Below are 7592 nucleotides of genomic sequence, written 5' to 3'. Positions count from 1 at the left end.
AGCATGTTAGCACAAGAAGATGACAATGGTGTCGAAAAAGCTATTTATTATTTAAGTAAAGTACTCAATGATGCAGAGACTAGGTATAGCGCAATAGAAAAACTCTGCCTTTGTTTATATTTCTCTTGTATCAAACTCAAGTATTATATAAAGTCAGTTGATGTTTATGTTTCGTCTCATTGTGATGTTATTAAACATATGCTATCAAAACCAATATTGCATAGTCGAATTGGCAAATGGGCTTTAGCCCTTACGGAGTACTCTTTGATATTTCAACCTCTTAAAGCAATGAAAGGTCAGATCGTGTCAGATTTCATTGTTGACCATGCAGTGGTTGAGAACCCTCAACAATATGTAGACTTGAAGCCTTGGAAGTTATACTTCGATGGTTCGACTCATAAAGAAGGAACCGGCGTTGGAATACTGATAATTTCTCCTGATGGAATTCCAACAAAGCTCAAGTACAAGATTGAAGGTCCCTTATGCTCCAACAACGAAGCTGAATACGAAGCACTAATCGTTGGACTTGAAGCTTTGTTAGAATTGGGGGCAACCAGAGTCGAAATTAAAGGAGACTCCGAACTAGTGATTAAGCAATTGACGAAGGAATACAAATGTATCAAAGAGAATTTGATCATGTATTTTGTCATAGCAAACAGGCTACTTAAAAAATTCGAGTACGTGGATTTAAGTCACGTTTCAAGATTGAATAATCAAGAAGCAAATGATTTGGCACAGTTAGCCTCAGGATACAGAGTATCAAAAGAAAAACTAGAAGAGCTGATCGAAGTAAGAGGCAAAGCAATGGCCACCAAGCTCTCCCCAAGTGATCTGGAGAATTCACAATTAGGTTTTGCTAACAAAGAGGAGTTTGAAGTTTTAAATATAGACTCTTTAGCAGACATAGATTGGAGGAGTCCAATTGTGAACTATTTAAAGGATCCTTCAAAAGACACGGATAGAAAGGTAAAGTATCGAGCCTTATCATATTTCTTGATGGGAAATGAATTGTTTAAGAAGACTCCTGAAGGAGTTTTGCTAAAGTGTCTGGGTGAAGCTGAAGCATATTTGGCTCTCTCGAATGTACATAGTGGAGCATGTGGTGCACACCAAGCGGGGCACAAAATGAAATGGCTTTTGTTTAGGTACGGAATGTATTGGCCCTCTATGTTAAAAGATTGCATAGAATTCGCTAAAGGATGTCAAGAGTGTCAAGAACATGCAGGTATTCAACATGCTCCTGCAAATGAATTAAGTTCAATAATAAAGCCATGGCCTTTCATAGGTTGGGCACTAGATTTAATTGGTGAAATTCACCCCAAATCTTCTAAAGGTCAAAGATATATCTTAGTGGGAATAGACTACTTCACAAAATGGGTCGAAGCGATACCACTTGCAAATGTGGATCAGGAGGCTGTGATTGAGTTTATTCAAAGACACATTATATACAGATTCGGAATCCCAGAAAGTATAACTACAGATCAAGGATCAGTGTTTACTGGGCGGAAGATGCAAGATTTCGCCAAAGAAATGGGGTTCAAATTGTTTACTTCTACACCTTACTACGCTCAGGCAAATGGACAAGTTGAAGAGCAAATAAGATAATAATTGGTCTCATAAAGAAACACGTAGGGAAAAAACCCAAGAGTTGGCATAAAACTTTAGACCAAGCACTCTGGGCTTGTCGAACGTCGCCAAAAGAAGCTACAAACACTACACCTTTCCAATTGACGTTCGGACACGATGCAGTGCTTCCAGTTGAGATATACTTGCAATCAGTCGGAATCCAAAGACAGGTAGAAATTCCTCCAAACATATATTGGGAATTGATGATGAACGAATTGGTAGATTTAGACGAAGACAGACTTCGAGCGCTGGAGATGATAAAAAGACAAAAAGAAAGGGTGTCCAGAGCATACAATAAAAAGGTGAAAGGTAAAACATTTATTAATAATGACTTAGTTTGGAAAGTTATTTTACCTATAGATCGAAAGAATCAAGCACTAGGTAAATGGTCCCCACATTGGGAAGGACCCTTTCGAATTTTAAAAGTATTCTCGAATAACGCTTACGAGATAGAAGAGTTGGCAGAAGATCGTAGGATCTTAAGAGTAAATGGGAAGTATCTGAAAAGATACAAACCAAGCATGCACGAAGTAAAAATTGCAAAAACGTAGATATTCAGAGTATACTACGTAGGCCAAAATGGTTGAACAAACACCAAAATGGCTTCGTGTTCAAGCAAGACATTTGGCAAATAAAGCAAAAAGACAAAGCAATGCCAAAATATTTTTCATTAAGAGTAGGAGAGTACATTCATTTTGGGGATTGCGTTTCCACCAACTACAGAAATAAAAGCATTCTAGAGGCTAACAAAAGGAGCATTCAAAATTAGTAACAATAAAACTAAAACCTATAACACCTCCATCAAAAGCCTCAGACAACGCACCCTCTAGTTAATCCTTTGTTCTAAACCCTCCAAGGATAGCAGGGGCAAGCTTTCTGCTTCGAACATGTCTAGGGATCCTGACCTACGCATTCTTCTCACTATACCCTTTTTCAGAAACATGTAGGACAACAATCTTCCATAGGGAAGACATGTCACTGCACCTTGACGAGCGGCAGCCATAGAAACAGCTTCGACAAGCTGTTTGAAGATCAGTAGTGGAAAGTTGATTTTCTTTCCCCGGAGGGCACAGAGTATGAACTCCAGATCCTCCATCATGATGCTGTCTAGATCATGGTTTCGTGGACGAAAGTTGCCCACTAAAAGCTGGTGCCAAATCCTAATGACTTTAGCACTGAAAGGATCATTGTCCATGAGGGCCCTCAACGTAACATAGGTAGTCATGTTGATGGTGTTGTCATCAAACACTTCTCCAAAATTGTTACATCTTAGCAGGTCAGAAATGGTTGAAGGAGTGATGGTAATGTGAGCCCTTCGAACCTCAGACACGATGGTGGTTCTCCCTTCTGGATCTATGCGCAGGGACGCAAACATCCAGAAATCTGCTAACATATTAGGATAAACAGATCCCTCCAGGATTTCGTGATAGAACTGGAGTTGTTGGTTGGCAAAGAGTGCGCTCATACTGATGTGGTTCTCATCAAACTCTTCCTCAGAAAGTTTGAATTCCTTTTTGATGCAGGATTTAATGGTAGTATAAGTCAAGGGTTGCGCCATTTGGAGAAGGAGAATGCAAAAGATTTTGTCAAACTCTGTGTTTGAAAGAAGGTAAGGGGAAGAGAGCAAATGTTGATAAGAGTTTGGGGAAAGTATGAAGAAAGGAGTAGAATGCTAAAGCTTTATATAGAATACATTGGCCATAAAGGAACGGTTCATTTTTTAGTGTTGATTGGACTGCGTTTGGTATCCCCAAGAGAAGTTATGGCCTCCGCCGTTTCCCGCCTTGGAAGTTGAAGTGTAATCATGTTGAAAACTGATACACGCACGTCTCAAATAGACGTTTTGAAAAAGGTGATGTCATCATTTAATGATGGTTATGGCTAAGGGAAGTGGAAACGTCAAGTCTAGGCGTGAGAGGCTGCGAAGAGTAATCATGTCACGTGGGGGGCATTATTAAAGTCATTATGATAATAAAAATAATTTTGACAATTTTTAGGAATTGCTAAAATGCTACTCGTGACAACCACAGAATTAGATGTATAGAAGATTGAAAGACCAATTGCATATATATTCCTGAGAAAGTTTGATTACTACAAAAAATAGTACAAGCTCCAAAGTGTCTAATTAAAATCCTTGGGAAGATTATCTTTCATCTTCGAATATTGAGTCTCCCATAAGGACATATGACGTTCGATTATTGCTTGTTGTCTTTTCAGTTCTTCGATCTCTGGCACTAGCTTCTGTGCCGTCTCGAAGTGTTGAATCCCTAACTGCGCCACTTCAGTCAATTCTTCCTGATGAGTTTGTTGGATTGCTGCCTGACGAGACTGGGCATTCTTTATCTTCTCTTCGAGAAGTTTAATTTCTTGTTTCCAAGATTTGATATTCGTTTCACAATCTTCATATTCCTTTTGGTTCTTCGAACGTTCAAGCTTAAGGGCGTCAGCCTTTATTGTTGCATCATTTGCAGCTTTCCAAGAAGAACTATGAGAAGTCACCTTTGTTGTGAGTTGCTCGTCAATATTCCATTTTCGAAGAAGATTATATTGGAGTTGATCAATCAGAGAACCCAGTAAAACAATTACTTCTGAGATTTCCTCTGAGACCAGAAGTAAGTCTACTTTCTTCAAAAGATTGTTTAAGCTATAACATTTGGTGGAATCCCTGCTTAGAGCTTCGACGAGGTTGGTTTCGAAGAACTTTTCCCTTATTTGACGAAGGAGATTAGGAATATCATCCTTGTCACCAGTATCCGCCAAGACATTAGAAGAAGTTCCAAGCCCATTGGGCGAAACATTATCGACACTCATCATGGTCTTGAGGAAGCTTACGGGATCAGTTTTCTTGAGTTGCTCCAGTTCTGAAGGAGTAAGCATTGCGGGGACCTGCTTCAAAGTAGTCACAGGAGTGACTATAGTTCCGAAGGTCGAAGCTTCATGAGAACCAGGTGTAGGCTGTTTGGAAGTTTCCTCTGTAGCATCTTGCTCAGATATAATATCTTCGCTGCCAGTTGGTTGTCCAGCTGCATTATCACTATCCGAACATTGAAGATCCTCCCCCATATTTTCATCTTGATGAATAGGTGGAGACTCATCATTTGAATGGCTTTCTTCAGTAGGCACAGTTGGAATGATGGTTGCAAGGGGTTGAGCGTCTTCGAGAACTGGAGAAAGCACGGGAGATTTGTGTCGAGGAACACCTGTGTTGAATAGTTAGAATTAATAAAAATGGAAAGTTGCAAGAAATTCGTCTGTCATTCGAAAAGCCAGACATTTACCTCGAAGATTGTCAAGATCAATGTTTAGACTTGAAGTTTTGAGATCAGAAGTAGCTGTGCCAGCATCATCCTACATTTACAAGGTAAGATGTGAACTTAATTGTTAGAATTAAAGTTTGAAAAATGATTAGATTGTGAAATCCAAATACCTTGGTTGGAATGTTGTCTGGGCTTGAGTTATGACTCTCCACAATGGGGATAGTACTAGCAGCTTTCAAGGGTGATTCATCAAAAGATACCTTGTCACTTGACAAACTAAGCTTCAAAGTCCCCGATCCCTTTCCTTTGGCTGAAGGGGTGGCAGCTTTCTGTCTTTTCTTCATTGCTTGTCTAGTACGAGGAGGAGATTTATCTTCGTCATCTGAAGCAGCTGTTTGAGGAACTTTTCGCTTCGAAGATGCTGGAGGTTTCGAGCTCTGAAATACATATTAAAACCAAGTGAGTAATATTCATAAAAATTTCACAAGTTAAAATATAAGGTATGTATGTACCGTGGGTTTCTTGCCAGTGGTGACAGAATCACTCCCACTCGCCTTGGTATTCCTCGAAGCTCCAGAACCCTTCTGTGCAGGGGCCTCTTTGATATTTCTCTTTCAAGTAACGGCTGTGAACAAAACGTAAATCAGTATTTCAGTAAAGAAAGAAAAGTTAGTCGAAAGATTGTCTAAACCCCAACCTTCAGGTATTGGAGTCAAGACGCGAACGTGCTCAAGACCTATATGAAGATGTCCTTTGAAAGTATCCAAGGTATGCTTAGTCGGGACCACTCGTTCAGCACGTTTTTTAGATTCTCCCTGAAGGATTTTTATGAGATTCCCACACATGAACCAGTCTGGAAAAGGAGGGCTTAAAGCCACACCAAAATCAGCACTAGGTAGTGGAGGGAATTTTGGAGGATTAAGTTCGAAAGCCACTTTATAACGTAGTTCAGGTCGAACAGATGTGGGCAATTTCATCTTATCCAGTTTAGCAGAAAACTTTTCACGCAAAGTGACCGCAGCCTCACGAACGGTCTGACTAAGATCATCAGGCCTGTAGATAGTTTCAAAGAATTTTTGAAATGCTTGGATTTCTTTAATATGAGTCGAAGTACCTTTATGGAAATTCGCCAGCACATCAGCAAAAGCTTCAGTTAGTTCCCGAGTAAGGCTTTCAGCATCGAAGATTTGCATGGAATAATAATCTGTCCACCATTGATGAAAATCTATGGTAGAGTAAAAAGCAGGTTCGAAAGAGACGGGAGACAAAGTAGTGATCCCAACATATTTGGAGATTTTTGACTCATATTCGTCTTCTGCCAGATGTGAAGTATGTAGACACATGTGATTCCTTTTGTCGTACAAGCATTTTGGTTTGAGTTGAACCAACCCAAATTGTCTCGAAACCAGATTTGGTTGATAACAAAGAAGACAACAGTGACTTTTTGGAGATCGAAGTCGGTGATATAACAACTTTGGGGTGAGGAAAGCTTCCCAGATAGCCATGGATTCGGCTTGTTGGTCGGAAGAAGTTGCTGGAAATTCTCGAGTAAACCATTCGGGACCCACTTTCCGTTGCACGAATGGAGCCATCGAGGGACTGAATTGATAACGTTTAGCGAACATCATTATGTACACCAAGAAGGTTTCACGAAGTTTGCCAGTTTCTTCTTTTGGGGTTAGGTAAGCTAGTCTGGTTCCTTCCACTGTTCGATTCTTTATAGCTGCACTTTCCTCATCCAAAACACTTTTGTATGGGAGGTGAGCCTCAAAAGTGGCATTAAGCCATAGTTGCAACAACCAGAAAGGACCAGCAAAAAGAAGAGATCCTGTTTTGTAGTTCTTAACAAGGTCTGTTGCTTCACCGAGATTCTCGTAGAGAAATCCTAGAATTAACTGGCTTAGGTTTAACTTTTTCCCAGCATTTAGCTGGTTAGCCATGCAAAGATATCTCTTTGCTACTTGTATGGACCTAGAACAAAAGACGCATCTCGAAAGCCAAAGTGCTAAGAATGCAATATGTTCTTCATCCGAGACTTCTGCGTTCGTTTCATCATGATATTGTTGAATGAAAGCAGTATAAGTGACTGTTGCTTCATTAAAATTGATGGTGTCAGTATCCATGAAATTGGGGTCGAAGGTTTCTCCAGTTGGTCGAAGCCCTGTGATAGCAGCTACGTCGAAGAGGGTAGGGGTGACCATTCCGCATGGAAGGTGGAAAGTATTGTGAGAAGCATCCCAGAAATAAACTGACGCTACTAACATGGTTTGGTTATATTCTAAGCCTGTTTTGGATAACTGGATTAGGTCATAAATCCCTAGTTGTTTCCAGAAAGAAGCCTTTTGTTTATCCACTTTCGTTAGCCAAGCGTAGTACAATTCAGGATCTTTTGCTAAAGGGATTGACCTAAAGACTTTCACAAAATTGGTTATATAGTTTAACCTAATTTTCTCTAAGACCAAAGAAGTTTCAGTTGAGGTTTCTTTTGTGTTATCAGGATCAGCTGAGATTGGATGACCTTCTTCATCTATCTTATTCTTGCTAACTAAAGGTCTAGTTTTATAATAAGCAGGGAAAATTTTACTCAAAGAGGGTTTGTTTCCTCCTGGTAAAGGACCCATGAAAGCATGAGTTTTTCCAGAAAGTTCAAAAGGGATGATTACCTGAGAAGCATAGATGGCGCGCGCCTCTGCATCATTTGGGTCTGGA

This window comes from Vicia villosa, unplaced genomic scaffold, assembly GCF_029867415.1.
Source record: "Vicia villosa cultivar HV-30 ecotype Madison, WI unplaced genomic scaffold, Vvil1.0 ctg.000212F_1_1, whole genome shotgun sequence".
Classification (NCBI taxonomy): Eukaryota; Viridiplantae; Streptophyta; class Magnoliopsida; order Fabales; family Fabaceae; genus Vicia; species Vicia villosa.
The sequence above is the reverse complement of the archived record's forward strand: the minus strand, read 5'-3'. Positions refer to the sequence as shown.